The following is a 27,615-nucleotide window of genomic DNA, read 5'->3' as shown; positions in this document are numbered from 1 at the left end:
GCAGGAGGCTCCTCTGTGGCTCAGGATGGGTACAGAAATGGTATCCAGGAGCCACAGTCTGAAACTGGGGACTCCAGGAGCATGCATGGTGCTCTACACCTCTGTGGCTGCACTGATGCCCAAGCTTCAAGACAAAGTTCCCTTTACTCTTCCCTCTTTTTTCCTCAAGCAGAAGGAGCCTCTCCCCTTAGCCACCACAGCCGAGAATGTTCTGGGACACTCCTGAAGCCAGCACATCTCTGAATCTTACCTATGGCCTGCAGTGAGTACCACCTACGTGCCACTGATGTTTATTAAAGGCCCAAGGGCTCTTTAGTCAGGAGTTGATGAACCCTGTCAGGACTGGGTCCTTCCCTTCAAGGCAACAGTTTCCTTTGTGGCCAAGGGTGTGTCCAGAAATGTCCAGAAGCTTGGACTTGAATGAGGAACCTCAGAACTCTGCCTGATATCCTAGTCTACCGTGGCTGAGCTGGAATCCAAGTTGCAAGACAAAGTCTTCTTTACTATCCCCTCGCCTCTCCTCTAGTGGAAAGGAAGAGTCTGTCCTGGAACTGTGAGATGTGCTTCTAGGGGTTGGGGGAGAGGTGATACAAGCACTCCCTTGGCTACTCAGACTAGTGTCTGACTAGGTTGCATGCATCTCACATCCACTGGCTCTGGGCCCAACACAGCCCAGCAACTATAGTCCCTGTGGCCTAGACTCCCTTTCAGGTTTATTTAGAACCCCAGAGTGCTTTAACCTGTGGTGCAGGACTCAGGCTCCAACTGCTGGAATGGACAACTTCCCTCTGGCTAGTCTTGGTCTAAGTGCTGCCTCCATGGATTCTAGCTGAACTGTGGCCTGTGTTGTTTTCTGCTGTGACAAGTCAGCACTGAGTTCCAATGCAAAGTCCCACAATCACTGCACTTTCTCTCCCCCAAGCACATAGATACTCTCTCTGCACCATGCAGCTGCTGCTGGGGAATGGGGTTTGCAATTCAAGATTGTCTTTCCTGCCCTCTTCAGTTCCTCTCAGCTTACTATGATATTAAAACTGGGTACCATGATTGCTAGCCTGATTTTTGTTTTGTACCAAGGAACTCTCTTGTGTGGATAGCTACTTCATTTGGTGTTCCTGTGGAGGGTGTGATCACTGGAGGGTTCTATTTGGTCATCTTGTTCTACCTCCCTCCCTGTGATTTTTTAATAGGAGAAAAATGTAAAATAATTACAAATAATAAAAATCAATATATTCAACTATCCTAGTTTGGGTTGCTATAACAAAACACCACATACTGGGTGGCTTATAAAGAACAGAAATCTATTTCTCACAGTTCTGGAGGCTGGGAAGGCCAAGATTATGGTGCCAGTAGATTCAGGCCTGGTGAACGCCCATTTTCTAGTTTTCACTGTGTCCTCACATGACAGAAGGACCAAGGGAGCTCTCTGTGGTCTCTTTTTTCTTTTATTATTATTTTTAATTAACATAATAATTGTACATATTTATGAGATATGGTATGATATTTTAATACACAGTATGTATTGATAAATCAGGGTAATTAACAAATCCATCACTTCAAATGTTTATTTCTTTGTATTGGGTAAATTCAAAATCCTCTCTTCTAACTCTCTGAATAGGAGTTACAATTGTGAATTATAATCACCCTATAGTGCTATACAACACTAAAACTTATTCTTTGTATCTAGCTGTACTTTTGTTTCTATTAACTAACCTTTGGCTATCTTAGGATTTCTCTTATATGGATACTAATCCCACTCATGAAAGTTCTGCCCTCATGACCTAATCCACCTTCTAAAGTCCGTATCTCCAAATACTCTAACATTAGGGATTAGGTTTCAACATATGAATTCTGTGAAAACACAAACATTCAGACTATAACGTCAACTCTAAAAATAAATAAATGCTAGCATTTAATATTTGCTTATTTTTAAATAAAACATTGCAATAAAATTGAATTCTCTTTTGCTCACCTCTCCAACTTCATTCACTTTCTACCTTCCCCAGTAGCAGCAGTATCATGCATTTGTTATGTAAAAGTATAAAAACATATAGTAGCCACAAAGAATATAAAACTCTTGTTTTGTAAAATATACTTAAATGGTATGATATAGTACACAGTGTTAGGCAACTTTTTCTACACAACATACTTTGTTGGAATTTATTTTCATTGCTATATGCAAATTATAGTTCAGTCATCTTAATTGTCTTATGATAGTCTGTCATCGGTAATACACCAATACTTATCTGCTTACTTATCTGGTTTCCTTCTGATGGACATTTGGGATGTTTCAAATATTTTTTGACTCTAAAAAGAGCTGAAATAAATACTACTCTGTCTTCTAGAGTACAGGTACAGGACTTTATCTGATGTGTTAACCTATAACTGAAATTAGTGGATTGCCAAATCCTGGGTTCCAGTTATTATGGAAGAGGTACCCAAGGTGACTGAACCAAATTGTGCTTCTATTTGCAGTGTTTGACAATTCTCGTTTGTTTTGCTTTTTATCCTGGCCAACAGGAATATGTCAGACTTTCAGCTTTTGTCCTATTGAGACATGTTAAATGGAAGCTCAGTGTTGTTTTACATTTCATTTTCCTGTTACTTATATTTTCATATGCTAATCATCCATTTATGTTCTTTTGTGAACCTAAGGAACGCTTGCCCCTCTTTTTTTATTGCATTGCTTTTCTTTTTCTTATTTTGTAGAAGCAAGTCTTACAGAATAAAAAGTAGAGTTTACTTAACTTTATTATTCCACTTTAGTAATTAAATATGTTGAAATTGTCTTCTATTGTGTCAATTTCTCTTTTTAAAAACACAAACTTTTAAAATAGTGGTCTTCTTGTACTGAAGTTTTAGTGTTGATATAGTCAGATAAATTAAACCTTTACCATTTCTGCTTTTTTGTATCTTGTTTGTATGTTCTTCTTTCCAAGGTCACATAGGTACAATTATTCTTGTAATGGTGTAAAGTAAAGATCTAATGGTATTTTCCAGCTATGGAAATTTCCATGTGGAAATAAAGTTCTCCCAATTCCACTTATTAAACACTCTGTCTTTCCCCCAGTGATTTATTTACACTGCCTCATCTACTTTATGCCAAAGACTTTTTTATACTTGGAGTTGTTTCTGGGCTTTTAATTTTGTTCCATTGAGTCACATGTCTGTTGCTGGTCTGTTCCTGTCTTACTTGCTTACTGTCTTATTACTGTACTTCATAGTAAGCCTGTATCACTTGTAGGTAAAGTTCTTTGTTTCTGTTCTTCTTTTTCAGAAATATCTTGGCTAGATCTTGGCCCTTTGATCTTCTATAAACAATTTAGAATCAATTTGCTCATTTCAATGAAAATGCCTATTGACGTTTTGATCAGAATTGCATAGCATATATAAATTAATTTGATAATGATATTGTGTCAAATAGCTTCCATGTCCTCCTTCAGATTCACACTTCTCTATCTTAATCTCTTTTCTAGAAGACTGACTTTTACTCAATTATTTTTCTGTACAGTTTCCTGATCTATAATGTGTGGATAATAAAAGTGCTACTATAGAATTGATACCAGGAATTAATATGACTAGCACATAGTAAACCCTACAAAATAGGCTATTAAATTAATGAATACAATATCCCAAAAGTTAAAGGACAGAATAATATCTTTTAAAAAGTACAAAGAATTGTGAAACAAAAACAATTTAGATGTGAATCCTGGACATGAAAAATCCTGGCATAGGAAAAAAAAAAAAAGAGTCATCAATCTTGGAAATGTCAATATATCATCTGAAATTTAAAATATACATCAATACATGGGATAAAGTCTAGATTGGAAACTCTTTAAAGATAATTGGTCAGCTGGGATATAGTATGTTAGGAATCACACAGAACTCTCTAGAGAGCTAAAAAGTTGTCTAAAAAGTGAATAAGGTGACATGGAAGGCAAGTAAAAGTTTTCAACACAAATTAAATAGGGAATTAAAAAGTACAAAATAAAAGAAATGACACATGGCAGAAAATTGATACTATAAGAAATCATAACAACATGTTAGAACTAAAGTAAAACATGAGCTTTATCAGTATAAGAACACATAGGGTGCTGGGCAGAATGAAATACACCCACAATCAGAAATATCAATTAGTTAATAGAACAAGAAGGATAAAGAGAAATTCTTAAAACTTAATAGAGAAAAAGGAAAGAACAATTAAACTAACAAAAGACATTTCATTAGTAACAACAGATGCCAGGAGATACAGAACAGTATCTTCAAAGTTAAGAAGGAATATCACTGTCAACCTAGAATCTTATACCCAAATTATTTTACAAGAGGGGAAAAAATAAAGATATTTTCAGAAACATAAAAATTATTAGCATTTACCTTTTCAAACCCTTGAAAGAGTTACTAAAAGATGTACTTTAGCAAGAGGAGATGTAAATTCACAGGGAAGAAATGGGATGTACAACAAGGAGCAAAAATTTCAGGAAAATATGTTGATAAATCTAATAAAATGGGGAGAGGGTTAAAAAGATGAAACTAATATAAGGAAGTGGTAGATTTCAGTGAGGAAATGATACACATAAGGCCTTTCTCTTTTTCAGACTAGGGATGGGTGACAATCACTTGGAATAAGGCCATAAGCATGCCATTTGAATAAGACATAGCCCTAGCTGGTGGCCTCATGTTTTAGTAACCTTCTTTCCAGGACTGAGCTCCACTCTGATCATTTCTCAGGCCAGGTGCTTTTAAATCCCATCACCCTTCAGGACTTGAACCACATAAAGGGGTAGAATTCTAAGCATATCTCCCAAGTTTTGGATCTATAGCTTCATAGCTTCATCTCCTGTTCATTACTGTCTTGTTCATGGAAATGCTTTTTTCCATTTTCGTATATACATTTATATATTTACAGTTTATTACTATTTTGGAGCAGAGGGAGAATTTCAAGCCAAAATGCATAGCACATACATGCTTCATTGGCTGGAAACTCCCCCAAGTCTGTGCTGGATTACCTGTGCTCAGCTTAGCATCACCACCACCTACTTCCATGGACTCCTTGTATCACCAATAAGAGGCCAGAAGTGACATTTCCTGGAATCTTTTGCTTCTTGTGATCCTAAGTTGATGTCAGTCAATGGGAGGTATTTGCCTGAGAGGGGAAGGCAGAGGAGTGAGAAAGGCCACACTTGTATATATAGAAAGCATATATAAGGTTCTTAGCAGCTCATTCAGGATACTCTCTTGTGAATGACCCTCTTTGGTGCTGTGGGAACCTGAGATAGCCCAGCGGTGCCCTCTAGAGAATCTCTCACTTCTGAGCTGCTGGCTGAGATAGATGGTAGGAGTGTCCTAAAATGTTCTCATATTTGAAACAGCTTTCAAATGATTGCTTCAGAATTTCTTATGTTGGTAATGCAGTCTGGGGTCATCCCAAGTGACTTCTTTAACCTTTGTTCCTTAGCCCTACAGACACATATAAAAGCCTCAACTGTCCTGCTTTAAAGCCAAAGTACTTGGGATAGAGAAGTATGGTTGCCAGTCTCTAAGATGGCCCCTAATGATTGCTTTCTCCTTGTAGTCACGATTTTGTGGAGTCCCCTCCCACACTGAATCAGAGATGAATCTAGATAATCCATAGAATAACGTGGTAGGGTTGATGTGTAACTTCTGAGGTTACATTCTAAAAGGCACTGTGGCTTCTGCCTTTTTGAAAACTTGCTTGGGGGGAAGCCAGTTGTCAAGCCATGAAGACACTCAAATAACCCTCTGGAGAGGCCCACCTGATGAAGAACTGGGGCCTTCCACAAATAACAGGCACCAACCTGCCAGCTGAAGATGTAAACTGCCTTGGAGTGGATCCTCAATTCCAGGCAAGTCGTCAGATGACTTAAACCCCAGCCCACAATGGACTACAACTCCCTGAGAGACCCCAAGCTAAGAGCTTCCTAGTTGAGCCACTCCTAAATTCTGATCCATCAAAACCATGAGAGATAATAAGTGATCATTGTTGTTACAAGCTACTGTTTTTGTTTTTGTGGGGGTGATTATACAGAAATAGGTAACTAATACAAGTGGCTTCTGTTTTCCTAAATAAACTCATCATTTTTATTCATCCCAAATTGTCTTATATACCTATACAGTCACTGAACAACGAGAGTTAAAACTCTTGCCATTGTTTTGCATGGAATTATTTGACAAGCCCAGCTGGAGAGTTGTTTGTATCTGTCAAGATGATCAGTTCGCCCATTGCTTATTCACCTTGCGGAACCAAGATGGCAGATTTGAGAGTGTTCAGAATATAACTGCTTTGAATCTCATCTCTACTATTTTCTGGCTATAAAACCTGTAAAATCTTGAGCAAATTTCTAAACCTTTCTAAATTTTAGTTTACTTGACTATTAAATATGAATAATAGGACCTACCTATCCGGTGTATAAGCAGGTTAAGTTTTAAAAGTTATAAAAACTTACCTCATAGTGTCTGGCATTTAGTGATCATTTGCTAATAGTTTCTATGATTATGGTGATGAATTTAGACTATGGTGTTTGATGTTCAATGCCTCCCATGAGTCCTTTCCTGTGTCAGTTATTTAGTGTTGTACAATATACCACCTTCAAATTTGTATCTAAGAGCAGGTGACATTTTATTATCTCTCAAATTCCGTGGGTTTACTGGAATCAGTTGGGTGGTTCTTCTGCTGCAAATGGGACTTCAGTCATCTGGGGGCTTGATTGGGTTGGAATATACAAGATGGGTCACTCACATGATTGTTCTTATTATTGTCTGTTGGCTGGGAGCTCAGCTGGGCTTTTGATTGAAGAGTCACATGTGGCTTTTCCATTTGGCTTGGGTTTTTCACAGCATGATGGCTAGATTCTAAGAGGCAGTGTCTACAGAGCAGAAGTAGCCAGAAGCAGGAAGCAAAAGCTACTGATTCTCTCCAAGGCTAGGTCTGAAACTGGCACAGCATCATTCCTGCCACGTCCTATTTGTTAAGCAGCCACTGAATTTGCCCAGATTCAAGAAGAGACATAGACTCTATCTGTCAATGCGGAGAGTGATGGAGAATTTTTCATCATCTTTAACTCACCAGACTTCCCAATTTCCTTTCCAGATATCTCCCCAAAATCCCTTAAGGTGTACCTACTTAAGTCAAATAAGTCTATTGCCTTTTCTTAGCTGTTCCTTGCTGCTCTGTCCAGAGCAAGCCCAGCCCTCGCCACAAAGCTTTCTTTAGCTATCTCAATTCTCTGGGGGATTCCTAAGACAGACTGTCAGGACTGGCCATTGATCAGTGTCTCATGTGCAGTTTTATGACATCACATTTGCCTGTTATTTGACACTTTTCAGGCTTGAATCTTCATTTCGAATGTCATTTCTTATTGAGTGGGTTTTATACTTGGCTTCCTGCATAAGCCTGCTATAAGTCTTTCCATGAATCAGTGCTTAGTAAGTGTTTTCTGATTTGAATGATGCTATGAGGAGGCAGTGGTGGAAGGGAATTGACGTTTGAACACTCAGAGTCAAGCATGATCCTAAATGTTTACATCCATCATCTCATATGTTCTTCATGACCATCCTGTAAGAGAAGTATTATTATTCCCATGTGACAGATGAGGACACTGAGTACTTAACTTGTCATACTTAGTACAACTAGTAAGTGGGAGAACCAAAACTGAATGCAAGTCTATATGATGGCATGGCTTTCATCTTTCATTGGCATTGCCCTGCCTGCAACTCCCTGGGAATAAAACTATCTGGGAAAAGAAGGGGAAACTATGTGAGTAACTAAGGACTGTGGTTTCTAGAGCACTTGAGCCATAAACTCCCTGTAGTGAGGGCATGCTCTTGTCAGCCTCACTGTGTGCAGGCATTTATTTTGCTTGGGACCAAAGCTAAACATTAACCCGCTTGAGCTTTGCCTTTCCTTTCCCATTTTCAAACTCCCATGGCTCCCAGTGGCTTTAGTCAGGTATACCCTATCTATTATTATTCCCTTTTAAACTGCTTCTGGGCATGATGACTGCATGTTTGGAAATACCGTGGCATATTTGTGGTAATTAAACTTCACGACAATGTCTGAATCCGGGGCTTCCACAGGCCTCAGGGCTCCAGCGTTGCCTGGGAGCCCCTCCATACGCCTTCATTTAAGGAATCTCAAGTGAGTGCTTGTGGCTCCTTCTCCCCAGCCTCAGAAGGGAGAAAAATTGCTGGCCAGGCATTTCCAGAGGGCTTCAAGAGGATCAAAGAGAGAAAAGCAAACACTGAGGGAAAATGTGCTATTTATTCTTGGAACAAAGTTACATTGGCAGCTTTCTCCTCTCCAGTAATACTTGTTTTCCTGAAAGGATTACACTCGCGTTCGCTTCCTCCCACAGGATTTAGCTGCCACTCAGCTCATGACCTGTAACTTCTATCTCCCGCCCCCTCCCAACCACGCTTTCAGTTTTCTCACAGGCTGGGCAAAAATTAAAGAGATTAAAATCATCCATGAGAAAAAGTGGGTTAGTGCAGCAGCTGCAAATACCCTGCGTCAGCAGCCCAAGTCAGCAGCTCAAATAAACTTGGCCATGTGAGTAGTGTTCCCGGGCCACAGACAGGGAATCCCAGGCATTTTAGGGTTTCCTCCTCAGGGAAGGAATGAGAAGGAGGATTAGGCCGAGTGGTGAGGGCTGCCAGGTAGAGGTGTCTTTCTTTGGGAGAGCAATTCCATTTGTGGTTTTCATGGCCATTTATGCTTTTAATTAAGTAAATAAAGAAATTCGTGGGTGGTTATATGGCAGAGTAATTTATTGAGATATTTACCTGTGTCTTAGTTTCTTCACTGAGGGTACTCTTTGCCTCAAAAAGGTAGCAAGACCCGGTCATGCCCTTGTCTTTGAGAGCTGTTTCATTGCAGGGCTGAAAACAGATTTTCCAGTAGGAGACATCCCCGTTTCTGTTTTTGTTTCAGCTGCCTATGCACCTTGAGGAGAATCGTGCTGCTCTGTGATGGGCAGGAGTGGGAGCTTTGTCTTTCTGAAGGGTGCACCCTGACTGGAGACTAAGGGAGTCTCTGAAAATGAGAGAAAGAATAGAGTCACTGGGGTGCCCTTGAAGTATGATCATCTGGATCTTGCTTTCCAACAGCACCAACAATGAGGGCAGCAGAGGGGCTGAAGGTGGCACTGGGGAAGAAATAACTAAACATTAAGGTCTGTGACCTTGAGAACTTCTGTGAAAAGAATCTCCAAGGCCCAAGCCTCAGAAGAAGTTGCCTCAGGGCTCCATGGTGTTTTGGAAAACAAGCCTGGATGTGGCTAGGTACAGTCTCTTTGCATGCTCTGCGTCATGCACCTCTACCTGATTCTGGACTTCCATCTGACTCTGGGGAGGGGACATGCCCCAGTAAAAACTGAAATTAAGACTTTCTATGAAATGAATAGGAAGCTCAGGGCAAATTATATTAAATTAGAGAAGTAAAAGAAGCATGCATTTCTTGCCCACTAATCATGTGGTAGGTGCAGTGTGCAAACTTGAGACAGAGAGATGAACAAGAACCTATTGCCCTCACAGGACTCAGATCCGGGAGATGTAACAGGGTGCAGAGCTCTACAGTGAAAATGTGTCACAGATGCCCAGGACCCAGGTGGGGTTGCTGCCTCTGTTTGGGGGCAGACAAAGCTTCCCAGAATTGCTCACCTTTGTCCTCAGTCTTAAAAGATGAGCTGGAATTCCTTAGTGGAGGACGGGGGTGGAGTCAAGAACATTCTGTACAAAGGTACAGAAGTATGAAATAGCATAACCTGTTTGTGAAACTGCAAAAAGGTTGACATGGCTGAAGCAGAAGATGGATTGGTACAGAATGGTTGGGAGAGATATGTAGGGGCTGACCCTGAAGGATGTTGCATTCCATGCTAAGGAGACCTGATTTTATCTTGTAAGAGGTGGGCAACCCCTGAAGCATTTTAGTGAAGCAAACAGATGTGTCTGTTACCAAGCAAGGCCAGTTAAAGAAGGGCACAGAGGAGGAATGATCACAAAGGTAGGAGGGGATCTAGGAAATGGAGAAGCACAGAAGTGAAAGGAGGAGGGGATGTGGCTACAGCCGCAAGTACTGCAGGGAGATGAGGAGCATTAGCAAGAGGCAGCCACGGGGGGCTTTAATGAGGGCAGTTTCAGTGGCGTGTTGGGGACAAAAACCAGACTACCGTGAGCTGAGGATTGAAGGGGATTAAGAAAGTGAGGCGAGTGAATACCATTTGTTTGAGACGTTTGGTTATGAAAAGAATTAAGTAAAGAAAAATATCTAGAAATAATTAAAAATTATTAAAATATAAAATTATAATTAAATAATTAAAAAGTCAAAAAACAATATATGTTGTCATGGATGTGATGAAAAGAGAACACTTTTACACTGCTGTTGGGAATGTAAATTCATACAACCACTATGGAAAACAGTATGGAGATTCCTTACAGTTCTAAAAGTAGAACTACCATTCGATCCAGCAGTCCCACTACTGGTATCTACCCAAAGGAAAAGAAGTCATTATGTGAAAAAGACACATGCAATGCAGGTTTATAGCAGCTAAATTTGCAATTGCAAACTATGGTCCCATATCTTTGCATATTTAAGTGCTCATCAACCGACCAGCGGATAAAGAAAATGTGGTGTATGCACACCATGGAATACTACTTAGCCATTAAAAAGGAACAGAATAATATCTTTTGCAGCAACTTGAATGGAGCTGGAGGCCATTATTCTAAGTGAAGTAACTCAGGAATGGAAAACCAAATATTGTATGCTCTCACTTATGAATGAGAGCCAAACTATGAGGATGCAAAGGCATAGAATGATATAATAAACTTTGGGGACTTGAAGGGGAAGGTCCGAAGGGAGGTGAGAGATAAAAGACTACACATTGGGTACAGTGTCTACTGCCCGGGTGGCAGGTGCACTAACATCTCAGAAATTACCACTGAAGAATTTATCTATGTAATCAAAAATCACCTATGACCCCAAAATAATAAAATAAAATTAAAATAAAAAAGAACAATATCTAGAAATGGGTCCAGAATCTTGAAGGTTTATTTAATAATTATTTATTATTATCTAATAATTATAAATTAATATTAATATTAAATATCATTTAATTATTAAATTTTAATCATTTAATAAGTATTGATTATTTAGTAACAATGATTTATTATTGATTATCTAATAATAATACATTATTAATGTAAACATGGGTGAGCTTCAGGTATGTTCAAGGCAGAGGAAGGAGGCAGTGGGAAGATTAAAGAGAAGGAGAGAGGAAATAAGGATGAGGAGGAAAGGTCTGGCAAGCAGGGGCTTTGGCACAGAGAAAAGCCCCCCAGACCAAACTTCCCATGTGCCCAGGGAGTTTGAAGTCATAGGAAGCTCTGTTGCCCTGCACATCTCATTATAAGTAAACCTTATGCTTCTGGGAAGTATAGCAAGCCATTTAAAATAAATCAAGAGTATTGTATTGTTAATACATTAATCAAACCTGCTAATTTAACAGATTCCCAGTGTGGACTAAAAATGAGGCAAGTGAATCAGCCTTTCATTTATTAGCTCTTCTTCTGTTAGGATCAAAATCTTAGATTCCTCATTTACGTCTACAGTAGATCTCAAACTCCATCAGATGCGTTCAGACACAGGAGACCAACTGGTTGCTGGTCGCAGACACTGGTTTAAGCAATGAAAATCACTCCAATTTGGGCACTGGGGACATGAACACATTGCCATCCAGTTGGTTTTACTAGATCTAGCATACCTGTGCATAAGGATACAGTGTTCTAGAATTTGCAACCATGAAATCTATGAATCAAAGAATGGATTAAAAGCATTCATTCTGGGGGTTTCAGAAGTTTGGGATCCTCTCAATAATCTGTTCTGGTTAGTGTACACTCTTCAGGGAGATTAAGAGCTCGGTATGATTTGTTGTCTGTCCTGTGTTTTGCCCACTTACCTTTCAAACCAAATTACTCTTAATTTCTCAAGTTGACACCTTTCACAGAGTTACAGAAAATAAGTCTTTGAGGAATTTGGAAGAGTTGCAGGCAGTCTCATAATGGAACCCTAAGTGTCTCAGTGTCCAGTTACTTTATTCCAAACTGTTATGTATCCTTTTTCTCTAAAAAATGTATAGTTTCCTAGACATGCAGGATAATTTTTCAAACAGGTCATGAGATTAAAATGTAGTAGGATATCTCAATTTTATAATGAAAGTCAATGGTATTTACAATATAAAAATAGATAGATATATCTTATTTTAAAAATATTCATCTTATTCACAACTTTTTGGGGCCCATGTATATTGTGACTTAGGATCTAACTTGAATTTTCTTAAAGAACAACTATTAGCATTTTCTCTAGGCATGTTTCATAGTTCCATTGTCTCGTTTTTTATAATTGAAATCTCTCATTTTTACAGTGGCTTCCTGTTGGTTAGAAAGAGAATGTTGTGTATGGATGATTTGTTTAAGTTCTGTTTATGCTTATTTAACCTTGTTCGCCAAGATGAAAAATGTAGAGGAGGTGTCAGCCTGGGCATAAGAATTTCCCTATAGAAAATGGAAAAATAAAATAAAATAAAGAAGCAAACTGTATACTAAGCTATGTTTATGGTTGAAATGGTGAATATGTTTTGATTAAAAGTCTATCATTAATCAGAAGAAATGTTGTATTGGGCAGCAGCAACTGGCTAGAGAAATATTTTGATTTCTACTCTATTACACCAAGTGAGATAAAGTGTTTGATCCAAGAGTATTTAAATCTCTATTCTTCTGACTAGGGCCTGTGAGGAAATAATTCAACAAGATAAACCCCCACTCCACAATAGAACAGATAAAGAGGATACTTAATTGATGATTTTTACTCAATATTTCATCCTTTTTGGGCACATTACACATTTGAAAAGGTGAGAGAAGTGATTAGAGCATGTGGAAACTTAGCTGTGTGGCTTATATTCCCTGGAGGTTTTAGTTCCATGAAAAGTTCTTTTGAACAACTGACTTGTGCTCCTGGCATCCTCTCATATTCCTTTGTACAGGTAAAACTTTGCTTTCTGAAAAGAAAGACAAGGACTGGAGAACGTGGGTTTTTATAATTTGGTTGCCTGTATCTGGAATCTAGGATTGCAGAGGGGGTATAACTGTCAACATTGATTTATTTGGCAATTAAATGCATCCATTAGACCTTATAAAAAGTTGGCGAAAGGTTGTACTATAAATAAGGCATACTGCATTCTTTGACCTTTGGTGTCTAGGCGATGTTAGTAGCTAATACTATCAAATAACTTGTTTCATTTCAGCAGGCTGTCGTGGAATGAACGAGTGAATGTAAATGCCACTTGGTTAATGACTATCCATGAACCTTAACAGAAGTCCCATTACTTTGCTAGGAAATGTATTAGCAAAAGTGAGACAAGAGAAAGAGAGAGATAGAGAGAGAGAGAAGGAGAAAGAGAGAAAGAGAAAGGTTGTCTTCATTTCCCCAAACTAACATTTTAAACAAGTGTACAGTTTCTTTTCAAGTTCACTTTTGTTAAGATGAATGGATAGGAAATGACCATAGGGCAAAGCATGAAAAAAAATTTTCGGCCTCCTGATTTTCCTAAAGTGACATCATTAATGGTGACACATTGGTGTCTCTGTCTGCATATCCATTAGCCTCTCATCAGGCCATGAGGCAATTTCCTTTGTCTTTCATTATTCGCTTTACATGCCTGCCTTGCTCCATCACTCCTGGAGATCATTTACTACTTCTGGAATTAATAAGAGCTGGAAGTTTGAAGGCTTCTTGTAAATAGCAGTGCCATAGTGGAAGCAGGCAAGGATTCTGGTTTCAATCATTTGTACTTTCTTGGGACAAAACCAGATTTCCTACCTTGTGGGATAGGAAAATCCCCACATCCTACCACGTGGGGATGATTTCACTCACTTATGGCAGAGAAAAGTCCAGGGATTTTTGTCCATTTGGCATTGTCTTAATACTCTGCACACAGGAGAGCAGTTTTGATGTTCTCCTTCTCCTGGTGATGTTTGAAGATCATCCATTACTAGACTGAACTCCTTACTGTTTGAAATTTGTCTCTGCATTTCCTACAGAAGTGGCTTTCAATCCTAATGGCACATTGTAATTATCTGGAAAGGTTTTTAAAAAAAGCCCTACTCCTAGAGATTCTGATTCAATTGGTCTGGTCTGGAGCCCAGCTTGTGATTTCAGAACATGCCCCAGGTGAGAACTGAGTATATCGTGCAGCAAGGTTGCCTATGGTGTCTAGGACAGTTCCCTGTGCAGGGCAGGCAGTCTCCAGGAAATGACAGGTAAGCTGAACTGCATTGATAGACACATGGGTTACACAGTGCCAGATGATTCTGGTTGAAGACATATCTGAACATATTCTCACCACAAGCATCTTGTGGTGCCTTTAGCAGCTCATTATTTTTGGGTAAACCATAGGAGTCTAAGGGTTTCACCTTCGCTCGACTGGTAACTCAGTTTGTTTTTGTTTTTGGCTGCCTTTGGGTATTGTGCCTTTGTTCATCAGTAAAATGGGGGTAATCAAAGTCTGAGGTTGTATTTCTGTTTGAAGCAAAAACTAGTAAATATTTGCCACAATGAGCTTTGTGTAAAATCATCAAATTACTGCTATGCAAATGCAGATGGAGTTTTGGAAGCAAAAGCAAGAGGAATGTGGCTAGAGTCTTGTCTAACAGTAGCTGATGGATAGGGCTCAGTGGTGACATGGGTGGAACATGATCCTCCTATCAAATCTTGTCATCACGACATTTGTGCCACTGAGGGAATGCCACAGCCTCCACTCACTGAGCATTAAAACTATCACATCTTCTTTGTATTAGCTGAAGGGGCCCTGGCTTCTAGAGTTTTCCCATGAACTGGATGTGCTGTTGGCCACAACACCAGGGTGGGGGGATTGTGGTTCCCTGCTCTGACCACCATCGCCGTGGGAGCCCTGTGCACTCTGCTGGCATTACCTGCCCACATCTGCAAAAGCTGCTCGCACTGCGAGCTCCAGCTCTCAGCCTTGGGCCTGCAACCAGGCATGAAGTGGTTACTTGAGATCCTGAGCTGCAGATCCTAGTTTCCTGGGATGAACTCTTTTCTTCCTGTAATTCTTCATCTCTGGTTAGAACTGGAGCTGTACGCTGTGCCTGTGCACATGGACTCCCTACTCCTCTGCCCTTCCTGTATCAGCCTGTGCATTCCAACCTCTCCTGTGTTCCCTGACCACCTCTACCCTGAAGGCCTATCCAGCAGACCCTATGAGACCAGGATAGGCAGCTTCAAAAGGTAGTCATTGAGAATCTTCCTTAGTCTAGCAGAGGTTTAATGCCCCTTTCTCACGTCTGACCTAAAGTCTTAATTGATATTTGGCACTGTTCCATAAATATGTCTCCCTAGAAATGGAAAATAGCTATTTCTCTATTTTATAATAATTTTTTCATTAATGAAGCAATTGGCCCTCTCATCTTGGAATAAATCAACCCAGTGTTTTCAGTTTCTCTTAACAGTCTGTGGGCTATCTCCCTTCATTGCCTCTCAGCCTAGAGTGTGAAGCCACACACAGTACCTTCAGAAAACAGCAACCAAAGACAATTTATTTTGTGGGTAGGAAAATGAGGCACAGAGTGTTTCAATGACTTGTAACCATAACAAGTGAATGGGACTTGAAATGAAGATTCTCACCTTCATAGAATAGGGGTAGGCAGAGGTGGTGGACATGAACAATGATGCAATAGAATGTACACTTAAGAAACTTGGGCTACAGAGATGAACAGATCTTCATGTTGTTCCAGTTTTCTTATTTATAAAATAAGAGAACAAGAATACTTAGCCAATCAAGATGCTGTGCTGATTAAAAGAAATGTATGTGAAAAGGACTGGCATAGTGTTTGGTATCTAAGAGGCTCTCATTAAAAGCATACACACACACATGAACACACGTGTGCATGCAAGCATGAAGTTAATAGCTTTGAGGGGTTTCTTTCCAAGGTGCAGCCATAACCCATAGGCTCCCTGACGTAGCTCCTGGTAGAATCTGCCTCTGTAGGATCCTTAAGTAGTCATTTATCTCAATGTTGGCCTTCATGCAGGGATGCATGTTCTGGAGAATGACCCGCAGGAACCCCAAGAGGGGCTCTTAGGCTAGCAATGGATACACTTCTGTCCTGCTGCACAACCAGAGGCAGGAGATAATCTAGATGGCAGCTCTAGTCTTTCCATACCTGTGATTCCCAAAATCTGTTGAAGTGTAGGGGGTTCAACAGTATCTGCTTCATTTTAATAAAATGAGACGATGTTTATAAGTGAGACACAGCCCAGTGACTGGCACGTACTAAGTACCAACACATATTAGCAGTTCTTAGTAGTGGTAGTATTTTTAAATCCAAAGCTAGATTGGGTCAGAGTTTCCAGTTGTCCTTTCTCCAGCCTGGGGGGCAAATGAATAGGCTCAAGATTAGGGCCCGTCTAAAGAAAGTCTACGCATTTGTCTCTGCATTTCCTACAGAAGTGGCTTTCAATCCTAATGGCACTTGGAGGTCTTGGAGGTCTGTTTTCAAATCTGGGCTCGTCCCAGCAGGGGCATCTGTGCCCTATTTATTTCTTTACTAATTAGTTCATTCAACACACATTTACTGAGCACTGATTGTATGTGTGCTCCTGTGCTCGGCACACAAACCTCTGATCTCTGATATTCATACAGGGCTGTGCCCTTGGCTAACACACATAGTATTATATCAGGAAACCCCACTTCTCAACACAGCCTCTCCATATGCCTGCTGGAAAGCTGGAGAGTTAGGGGGAGCTCTGATGATGGCACCTTGCATGCCAGAGTGTGGAATTCGGAGTCAGGCAAGTGTGTATTCTTTTTACAGATAAGGAAACAGAGATTGGAGAGGGGAGTACTTTCTCAAGTTTAGAGAGTAATTTAGTGATGTCTGAGGCTAGAATCTTGTTCCCTGATTAGTTTAGGAAACAAGGGCCCTTTCTGCCAGACCAGTTGCCTCTGCATGAGAGTGGGATAACCTGTGTTTACATTGTCATCTACAGATAGGCATTGTTTTCCTTTCTGAACAGTAGCATTTCAAGGTAAAATGAAGTAGCTCTTGAGTAAGTCTGTAACAGTGGCTCTCATCTCTGGCTGTATGAGATCATCTTGAGAGAATTTGAAAAAAACCGATGTGGGAGCTCCACCCCAGACAATTAAAGAAATATTTGTGAGGGTGGAGCTGGGGCCTCCTATTGGTTTTTGAAGCTCCCCAGGTGTTTCTAATATACACCCAGGGCTCCATAGTCTAATATACAGTCCATCTAATATACAGTATAATATACAGTCAGTGGTCTAGTGGGCAGTGCTTACAAATTCTAATGCACATTTGAATCATCTAGGGATCTTGTTAAGCTGCAGATACTAATCCAGTGGTTCAAGTGCAGCCCAAGGGTCTTCATTTCCATCAAGCTTCCATGTGGTGTTAGTACTGCCAGTCTCTGGACCACACTTGGAGTAGCGGCTCCAGAAAGTACTCTGAGGTTCTAGTTATCCACTTGGTCACTGGCTACTCTAGCCAGAGGCCTGGGAGTTATCTCTCTCCTTCATCCTCTCCTCATCTCCCTTTCAAGCCCTTGGGCATCAGATCTTGTCAGTTCCATCCCACTGCTTCTAGCAGCTCCTCTCCTTTCCTAAGGGACTGGCACATTCCCCCCGCCTCCCGTTTCCCACCATCACTCACTGCCCTGGCCGTGTTCTTAGCTAGACCGCCTCCTGAGAACTTTCCTATTCCGTCTTCTCTCTGTCCATGCTTTTATTCTGATTCAGTAGAAGACTCTTTCACTCCGTGACCCATCTCTTAAGAGACCACGGCATCCTGGGACCTGCTCTCTCCCTGCAGTCACCCCCTATGACGATTGTCTAGGAATAGGGTGTCCCTCTGGTTGTTTCTGCGTTTCCATCGCGCAGTTCAGCGCCTATCACTCTCAATAAATACTTGTTGATTTTAACAAACAAGACCCTAACCCTGAAAGAGAAAGGCCAAACACAGGCCTCAGCTGCATTTCTTCCGATAAAAATGAACATTCCTTCAAGATTATGCATCAGGCTTTAACTTCCCACTCAGGAGAAAAAAAAAAGTTGATCAAATTTAACAGAGTAAGTGGTTATTTCCTGTCTGAGTTCAGTGGCTGAATACAGGCTCAAAGCAGGCGACGGGACAGGAATGAGAGGATGGATGCTGGCAGGGGCTTGGAGGTCTGCTTTCAAATCTGGGCTCGTCCCAGCAGGAGGAAAGGCTGGAGGACCGGGATAGGGTGGGGACTGCCGATGGGGAATCTCCCCAGCCCTGCAGACAGTCGGCAGCGCGGGGAGGCAGGCGGGAGTTGGGAGCGTGAACTAACTTGGCGCGGAGGGAGGTGCCGCACGCTGCAGCCGTTCAGGTTTCGCGTCTTGCGGGCGCCCACATGGGCCGCTGGCTTGCAGAAGGGGGCGGGGGAGAGGGAGGGCAGGTCCGGAGCCAAGCGGGTGGAGGAGGGGGGAGATCGAAGGAAATGAGACAACCTTTTCCTCCCACTGACTCGGGCTCCTCCAGCTTCTGCGGGGCTTGGCGCCGCCGCCCGTGAGCACCCAGGCCGGGACCCCAAGTCCCCAGGCCAGCCCTGACCCCGGCGGCCCCTCCGGCGGGATTCCTTTCCGAGGTGCTGGTGCCGGCCCAAGCCCCGGGCAGCGCTTTGTCGCGTCCGCCCCTCGGTGATCAGCTCCAGGTCCCCCTGCTCGGCCCCGCGCGCCCCGAGCCCAGTCCCCGGAAGTGCGCGCCGGGGCCCCAGCGAAGGTAAGCGGCGCCCGAGAGCGCACCCTGGGCTCTGGGGCGCCCGGCATCCCCAGCGGGCTCCGGCTTCTCCGGAGCGCCCTCTTTTCGGAAACACCCAGAGCACTTCTGACCTGAAGCCGCTGCTTTGTTCCCAAGCCCCTGCCCAGGTGTTGCAGGCTGTGTCCCACAGGCAACTCTGCTTCCCAGCGCTTTCTTTTTTGCCTCGTCTTCCTCCCACTTTCCTGTTTCTTCTCTCGCCCCACTGCTTCCTTCTGGATAGAACAACTCTCAGCTCCCTGCCTCTGCAGCCCAGCTTCGGAGAGCAGGTCGTTCCCAAATCTGGCGCTTCTCTCCTGCGTCTGTGGGAGCTGGGCTGAGCCTGACTGGCTTCGATCCCAAACCTGCGGGGGGCGGACCTGCAGAACGTGCTGCACCGTGGACTCTTTACCTGGTTTGTTTCGGGGGCAGCCAACTCGCCGCGCGCATTTGGCGACCCCCAGGACCCCGAAAGCCCAGTGAATTGGGGAGTGAAAGGCTGTTGGCGCCCCCTAAAGTCCCAGTGGGACGCTCTGCTGGTGGAGGGGGGCGCGCAGACAGTCCACGCCGCTCTATCTGGGGGGTCTGCGTGAGGGTCCCCACCCCTACTATTGAGGGGTAAGGGGAGGTGTTGGCACGCAATAAGGAGCGCGTTGGGGCATGGAGGAAATGAGGATGTCCTGGAAGGAGAGGAGTGCCAACCACATCGTGCTGGCTTGCTTGCCATGTTGCTCTTATTAACTGCCTGAGTTCTCATAACAAGCCTATGCATAGGGACTCTTACCCCTGTTAAAAACGGGCAAAATGAGATGGGGCCACACAGCTAGCTAGGAAAGGGCCCAGCCAGGATTTGGGTCCTAGCTGGTCTATACCATACACACACTTGAAGTCCAGCCCTACAGAAGATTCCTTTTGTCAGTCTGAGCAAGAACGGTCCCCCCAACCCCCCACCTCCTTGTTCACAGTACAAGGGACTAGATTTTTTTCCGTTTTGCCCTAATACACCTTGATTCTGTTCAAACCCAAACTACTTATTTAGTAGATACTGTCCTCTGAGTTCAGCGGCAAGCACTGAGGTTTCACCTTTGAACCTTATTAATTCATCCCCTTCTTGGCATCCGGTCTGTCACAAAATGTGTAATACTGTTCAGAAGGCTGGCTTGAATCTCTTTTCCATAAAGGCAGTCAAGCGCAGTAGCTAAGAGCCCAGGCCCTGGAGTGAGACCACCAGCTTGAATCCTGGCTGGGGCCTTTCTGTACCTTTCTGTAGCTGGATTTCCTCATCTGTAAAGCAGGGATGCTAGGGCTTATTAAAGTAATGGTTTTCAACTGGAATTTTGATTTTACTTCCCAAATGACATCTAGCAATGTCTGGAGACATATTTGGCTGTCATCATGTAAGTAGAAGAGGATCTCATTCATCTGGTGGGTAGAGGCCAGGGACACTGCCAAATATCCTGTATTGCACAAGACATCTTCCCTCTCCCCCACTCTGCTTCCAGGGTTTAAGAATTATCTAGCCTAAAATGTTGATAGTGCTGAGGTTAAGAAGCCCAGGTTTAATGTATCACTTCATGAAGATGCCATTATTTCCAGCTCTCATCCTTTTATCTGCTCTAGTTTGGCTGATTATACTAGTCTTTGTCCCTGTCTTTCCCTCCATTCCAGTGCCAGAATTCTGTTGCCAAATCCACAGCAGGTCATCTGCTATATTGCCTTAATACCCTTGTTGGTTCCCCATTGCTAACAGAAAGGATGGGAATTGGGAATCTGCAGGTGTTTTACAAAAATTGAAGGTAATTCCTCTGCATCGTAAAGTCTGACAATCACTGTCTTTACAGAATAAAATGTAAACCCCAACCTTGTACACATGGCTCTTCACAATTGACCTCACCTTATGCCACTTCCTCTATGTTCCTGACATTTCCTCAACCCACTATTCTTTTGGTATTCTAGGTCCTGACTTTTTGGAATGCCCTTCTTCCTCCTCGGCTGGCAATCAATCTTTGAGACTAGAAGTCAAGTTTCCTTTTGGGTGAAGCATCATTCTTCAGTTCCTACAGACAATTTTGTTGCTCTCTGCCCTGCCCCAGGTTGCGAGGAAACCTCAGCCTCAGCCTCCCCTCTCCCCTCCCCTGCCCTGCCTTTTTTTTTTTTTTTTTTTTTTTAATATATCTCTCTTGTAGTATTTTGTTTATCTCTCCCCTGGTCTTACATACTTAGAACCTAACTTAGTGCCGTTCATGCTCATGATGATGGCTAAGCTTTCAGGCTTTGGAGTCAGGCTTCTTGTGTTCAAATCTCAGTTCTGCCACTTATTAACTCTGTTAAAAGTTAATTACTTGACCTTGGTCAAGTTGACTCAGTCTCGCAAAGCCTTCTTGGTAAGAAGAAATAGCATACCTTCTCTGCAGACTAGTATGACTAACTAATGGAATAATAATCATTCATCTTAATACTGAATGCCTACCTAATTGCAGGACATGGTTCAAGTTCAGCATTTTATACGTTTTTACTCATTTAAACCCTGTAATGTCCTTTACAGTTACTACTAGTATTGCCCTGTTTTCCAGACAAAGAAACAGAGGCACAGAGAGGCTAAGTAGTTTGCCCAGAGTGATGGAGCTAATGAGTGGTAGGGCCAAGATTCACACAGATATCTGGATTTGAAAACACATACTTTTCACACTATGCAGGTAAAGGGCTTAGCCCAGGGCTTGGCATATAGTAAGTGCTCAGTTAATGTGAGATAAGGTTTGTTAAGTGCATTATGAGAGCCTAAGTCCACTGGGTTTTCCACCTGCGTCATGCTTGTGATTTAAGACTATGCCATTATTTTTACAACTCTTGTTCCTTTCCTTGCCTCCTTGCTTTGCCCCAAGCCACAGAGGGGCAGGACATTGGGGTTAGTTCCCAGCACCACTGATCTTTATGCTAAATTGAGCCTAAGTGTACATAGTCAGGGCTAGAAGAGCATTAACTTTTTTTTGGGATGGGGGGATGGAGTCAACACACACCTGCCTGGAGGAGAGAGGTGCACACTTGGGGTCAAAAACTCTGTGACCCCAGCTTCGTCCTTACCAAGCATGTGCCCTTTGCAGTGTGCACCTAGCATGTAAATATTGGTGAAACCAATTGATGAATGAGGGATGGATGAATAAATGCCACCAGCTCAATCTCCCACATTATACTTGATCAGATGCAAAGTACACCTTCTCTCCACATATTGTAAGGTTCATTTATCTATTGAAGGTAAAACTGGCTAAGGGAATTTATAACCCATATTATTAAATATTAAATTATCTGTTGGAGAAGCAGATTTGGAGAAGTAGAAAACATTCACTGATCCTCTTGGCAAGTTGTGTTTTACACTGGATACTTTGTTACAACTGATCACTAAACTAACTTGGAATCTTTTATTGCTTCTAATGCAGCCTTGGCTTTTAAAGCTGAGCCCACTCCTTGCTAGTCCCTGGGCCACTTGCTCTGTGGGCTAGACTGCCTTACACAAAGACCTGCACATTTGTGTACTCTGGCTTCCTCCACAGCTGTCCTGCACAGCTGTAATCCCCCTGAGTTTGCTTGTTTTGGCAGGTCGTCTCCAAAACTTCGGTGGGATGAGGTCACCTGGCGCGTGTAAAGCCTTGTGGGTTTTTTAGGGGCCAGGGAAACACTCTAGTAAGTGCTGCTTTTGAGGGTTGAGTAGGGTGAGAACTTTCCTGTCCATTGACATCCAAGACTCTTCAGATCCCCACGACGGGGTCCTCAAACCCTTGGCTGTTCCCTGGCCTGTTAGGAACAGGCCATCGCCTGAGCTCCGCCTCCTGTCAGATCAGCAGCTGCATTAGATTCTCGTAGGAGTGTGAATCCTATTGCAAACTGCATGTGTGAAGGATCTAGGTTGTGCACTCCTTATGAGAATCTAATGTTTGATAATCTGAGGTGGAACAGTTTCATCCTGAAACCATCTCCCCCTATCCGTGGAAAAATTGTCTTCTAGGAAACTGGTCCCTGGAACCAAAAAGGTTGGGAACCACTGCTCTATAGCACTGCCTTCCCCTTCCCACACCAGACTCATACTGTCTCCTGGCGTTATCCCCTCTCCTAGGTCACTAGCTGACTGACCTGAGAAACAAATTTCTTTAGGATATGAATGACTTGAGTAAAAGTGAGACCCAAGATGTTTGGGCATCCCTTGTATTTATACTGAGGCTTTTGTAGCTTGGCACAGAAGATAAACTAGCCCAGGGTAGAAATGTCAGGCTTGGTGCCAGGTCTTGAGGCCTCTGATGTCACATCTTGTTGGCTGCCACTTTGGGTAGCACCTCTTAACTGACCTGCGGCAGACTTTCTGATGAAGCTGGCCCCTGCTTTGTGTGTCTAATTCTAGAGAGATACATTTTACCCTGTTTACGTCTTGAGCTGTATTCTCTGTGAAATGCACTCTGTTGTTTGACTCTGCATGAAACCCTGTTTAGTGCTGTAAAGGGCATTTGGTGTCAGACTAGAGTGGTGGCAGAATCTTGAGGTATTAGTGTGAACTTGGAATACACGTGCAATAAGTAGCTCTGTGCAGGTGCTAGAGACACAAAGATGAAAAAGACCTGGTTTGTACCATCAAGATTGCAGTCCATGACATATGTTGGCCATGTGAATAGATCATCAGAGTGTGTTATATAGAATAAGATATCTGAGCAGAGAATTGGGAGCTCAAAGGAACCAGCACCATCTCTGCTAGAAGAGTCAGGAAAGGCATCAGAAAGAAGATGTTTGAGCTTGGCCTTAACATGTAAGTGGGAGCTTGGTGGGTTTGAAGGGACTGGTGATTAAAGAGCATTACAAATAGGAAACAGCATGTGTAAGAGTCAAGAAAGGGCCTGGAAGACATGTCGGCATATGGTGGGGGCTGGGGGGCAGAGATGGGCCTGGGGAAGTGACTTTGACATTTTACCTGTCCAGGAGTCTGTCTCTGTACTGTTTTGAGACAATGGAGTGGGCATTTAAAGCTCAGGTGTGCTGAGCTCTGAATAGTGGCTCTGCCTCTTATCTCTGCTGGCCTTGTTTCGTCCTGGGGCAGTGGGACCAGATCCCACGGGTCAGGGAGGGACACTGTCTCCAGTAAGCAAAGAAATCACATCAAAAACAAAGCTGAGCTGGGAGGTCGTGGATAGTTGTTTTGTGTTCTTTTCAAAGCTCTAGCTGATGAGCTGTGTGAGTGGCCCCTCCAGAGTCTGGGTTTTACCTCTAGAGCATCCAAAATTCTGTATGAATTGCTAAGCAATTGCTAAATTTCTCCAGACTTAGAAAGGGATGGGGAAACAGAGGGAAGGAAGGGGGGAGGCAGTGGGGAGAGGAGGGGAGAGAGAGAGAGAGAGAGAGAAAGAGAGAGAGAGAGAGATTGAGTTTTGATGCTAAAGTTTGTTTCATAGAAAATCCAACCTGGGATCAAGCAGATCAACAGCTATTAGGATTGACACATTTCCTGGGAATTGCATTCCCATTTGCAGTCTTTCTTTAAGCCCAAAGCCTTTTGCATGTGCTGATTGCATTGCGCTCCCCACAGAGGACAGGTGCATATGCTTATTGATTAGACAATTGATGTAGGTCCTTTTATAGGTCATCCCCAGGCTTTACTCATTTATTCACCACTTAGTGACCCCCTGGCACATAGGAGGCACTTAGTAAGTGATAGATGAGTGAATGAATACTCTAGCATGGAATTGCCATTCCTGGACCTCAAGATGCTTATGGTCTGAAGGAAGAGAGAGACAAGAAAACACAAAACACAGTATGGTGGGTTAGTGCCATGACAGAGAAGATATAAGTACAGAAGAAGACTCAGTCCAGCCAGTGATCAGGGATTAGAGACAGGGAGAAGAATGCTGTCTTCTGGGGACCATCTTTCCTCCAGGGAAGTGGTCCCAGGAGTGGTTCCTAGAGATCAATTATAACCTGGGGTGGGTGCCAGGCACTGTGCTAGGGGCTTTAGCTGCCTTTATTGCATGGATCCTGACAAACACCCTCTGAGGTCTGTATTAGAGGAGGAATCAGGGTCACACCCACAACTAAAAGGCAGAGCCAGGATCAGGTACAGGGCACCAAACTCTGAGCCCTTTATCCTGCTCCAGATAGTCTCCAGAGAGCTGTTATCATCAAAGATACTTTTAGAAAATCTATTTTCGAAAAAGGAGGTGAAAGAGTATAGGCCACTGTGGTTGGGATAGGAATGGCCATTTCCTCCCCACTTTTCCCCCTTTCCTTCTCCCCAGCCTGGCATCTGAGGCTGTGCCTGGGGGAAGTGAGACGCTCTTTGTTCTGGGGTTCACAAACTCTCTTCCTCCTCTTGCCCTGTCTTTGATCACTAAGGCAGCCTGCACTTTGCCCTCCATGGTGAGAGGAGGGGGAAATGCTGCTTAGTAGAGAAGCAACCATAAACTTGCAAGGAAAAGAAGACTTTTTACAAAACACCTGATGTAATTTAAGCCTCTCTCCTTTTGCCCTGCCCCCTCTTGCCCTTGTCATTCAGATGGGGCCGGCGGTAGCTGCAGGGAACAGACCTCAGGGGATCTTGTTTCTGCAAGGGGACTTCGATCAAAAGGGCTGCCTAAAGCTGTCTTTCTGTGGGTGCCTCCACAAACATGCTCATCTTGTCAAGACAAGACAGGCCGTGGCAGCCCATGGGAGGAGGCGGATAGGTCCTCTTACTGGAAGAAGGGTGCATTTCTTTCCTGAGTTCCCCCATCCTGAGTGCCACTTGGCCGAACAACCTCTGACAGTGGCATCCTTCTTTGCTGCACTGAGATGTGGCTGTGAACCTGAGAGCAGGCAGAATGAGCACTGGAAGAGAGTCAGCAATGCCATTTACTTGCTGTGAGGCCTCGGTCCCTTAATCTCCTAGTGGGTCAGTCACACAGGGCAGGAATGGTTAGCCTGGGCATTCGCCAGTGTTAGACCCTGCTGCATGTCAAACGCAGGGTGCACTGTAGGATCTCAGGGAACTTCAGAAGACAATGACTCAGACATTTAGTCTGAAAAAGACACACATGAAGGTAAGAGTGTCCCTTTGGGTGTGCTCATGTGTTCACAGAGACAGCTTGGTGACCTTGGTGTTTCTGCTCAGCTCAAGCTGCCAACACTTACTGACACCCTCGTGTGCCAGGCACAGTTCCAGGCCTTGGAAGCAGAGATAAACAAGATACTCTTTGTGCCCAAGGAGCTCAGCATCCAGTGTGGAGACAGACAAGGGAATCAGAGATAGTAATGCAGTGTTTTGCTGTCCATCTCTCATTACAGTAAGTTCTCTGAAAGCAGGACATATGTCTTGTTGATTCCCAAATCACCAGAGCCTACTGTAAACTCTGGCGTATGGTAGATGCTCAGTCAACGAATGTGGTACTACCGTAAAGTGCCATACTAGAGGCACTCACAGAGTGCTACATGCACCCACAGAAGGGACACCTACATTCAGCTTGGAGAGCAGGTGAGTCCAAGACAACATGCATCGAAGAGGCTGAGGTGGAGCATCCAGACTGATGAGAGGAGAAGTGGAGCCTAGGCAGGTGGGCCGGTGAGAAGTCCAGCATGTCCAGGTGAGCAGGCCAGGGCTGTTTCAAGAAGGGAAGGCAGATAGGCGTGGCTGGGGACAAAGGAAGTCAGTCTGTGAAGGGGCAAGGTAACCACATCTGAATTTACTAGAGAATTGGAATTTTACTTTGAAGATAGTGGGGAGCTACTGCAGGATTTCACACAGAGGACAGACTGGGTCAAAGTTTTGTTCTAATACTGTTCTGGCAATAGAGTAAATATTAGAGAAGAATAATATAGGTGGCAAGAAGACCAGTTAGCATGTTATTGCAGTTTAGGGGATGAAAAAGCCTGAGATTTGGAGTCAGATACATCTCAGCCTCCTTCCTAGCCACACTCCCTGTAACTTGGGCTGTTTAGCAAATGTCTCTGAGCCTCTGTCTTATCTGAAAACAGCGGACTCTACTTCCTCCCTTATGGGTGACATGCATAGTAGTCGGGGTTACATACAATGAAGTATGTGAAATGTCTACTACAGTGGTTTATTTGTAATTGGCATGTCATACTAGTGGCCAGTATTATTTTTAATATTATTGTGACTTACTACCATCTAGGTGAGAAATAATGAGGTCCTAATAAGACACTGGTAATTAGGGTGGAGAATTGGGCAGACTTAAGAAAGCCTTTGGCAATAAAGTTGGCATGATTTGGTGACTGACTGAACGGGGGAGTAAGGGAGGGGCAGGAGTCTAGGATGATTCTGACATTTTGGCCTGGCAGCCAGTGGGAAGGATAGTGGGACTATTCATTAGGAGAAAGAAGGGACGGGGAGGAGGGAGCAGGATTTATAGGAAGGATGATGAACTCACTTTCAGATATGCTGAGTTTGAAGTATTATGATAGTCCGGGAGAGATGGCTAGTGGGCAGATGTTTTCTAGGTTTGACATTCAGGAGAAAAGTCTTCAAGATTTACAAGAAAGCTAACTTTTTTTTTTTAAGAGACAGAGTCTCACTTTGTGACCAGGCTGGCATGCAGCAGCACAATCATAGCTCACTGCAGTCTTGAACTTGAACCTCTGGGCTCAGGCAATCCTCCTGATTCAGCCTCCTGAGTAGCTGACACTACAGTCATATGCCACCATGTCCAGCTAATTTGTAAATTTATTCATTGTTTTCTCTTTTGAGACAGGGTCTGATGGGTCTGGCTCTGTCGCCCAGGCTGGAGT

At 43.2% G+C, this 27,615-nt stretch overlaps 1 protein-coding gene across 7 annotated transcripts in view; it reads left to right on the top strand.

Annotated features, from left to right (window-relative positions):
• The window catches only part of EVA1A (eva-1 homolog A (C. elegans)), a 143,954-nt gene that overhangs the window by 56,842 nt on the left and 59,497 nt on the right, over nt 1-27,615 (top strand). For 2 of the 7 annotated variants that reach the window (XM_011946116.1, XM_011946110.1), the window contains exon 1: nt 18,385-18,849. The exons of 2 other annotated variants lie outside the window; for them this stretch is intronic. The gene's annotated coding sequence lies outside the window, so the exon portion shown is untranslated. Of the gene's footprint in view, nt 1-9,771; nt 10,019-18,200; nt 18,273-18,384; nt 18,850-27,615 lie in introns of those variants that run through there. 3 more of the 7 variants (XM_011946111.1, XM_011946113.1, XM_011946118.1) reach the window with 3 other exon arrangements.

This window comes from Colobus angolensis, unplaced genomic scaffold (genome assembly GCF_000951035.1).
Source record: "Colobus angolensis palliatus isolate OR3802 unplaced genomic scaffold, Cang.pa_1.0 Scaffold249, whole genome shotgun sequence".
Lineage (NCBI taxonomy): Eukaryota > Metazoa > Chordata > Mammalia > Primates > Cercopithecidae > Colobus > Colobus angolensis.
The sequence above is the reverse complement of the archived record's forward strand: the minus strand, read 5'-3'. Positions and strand labels throughout refer to the sequence as shown.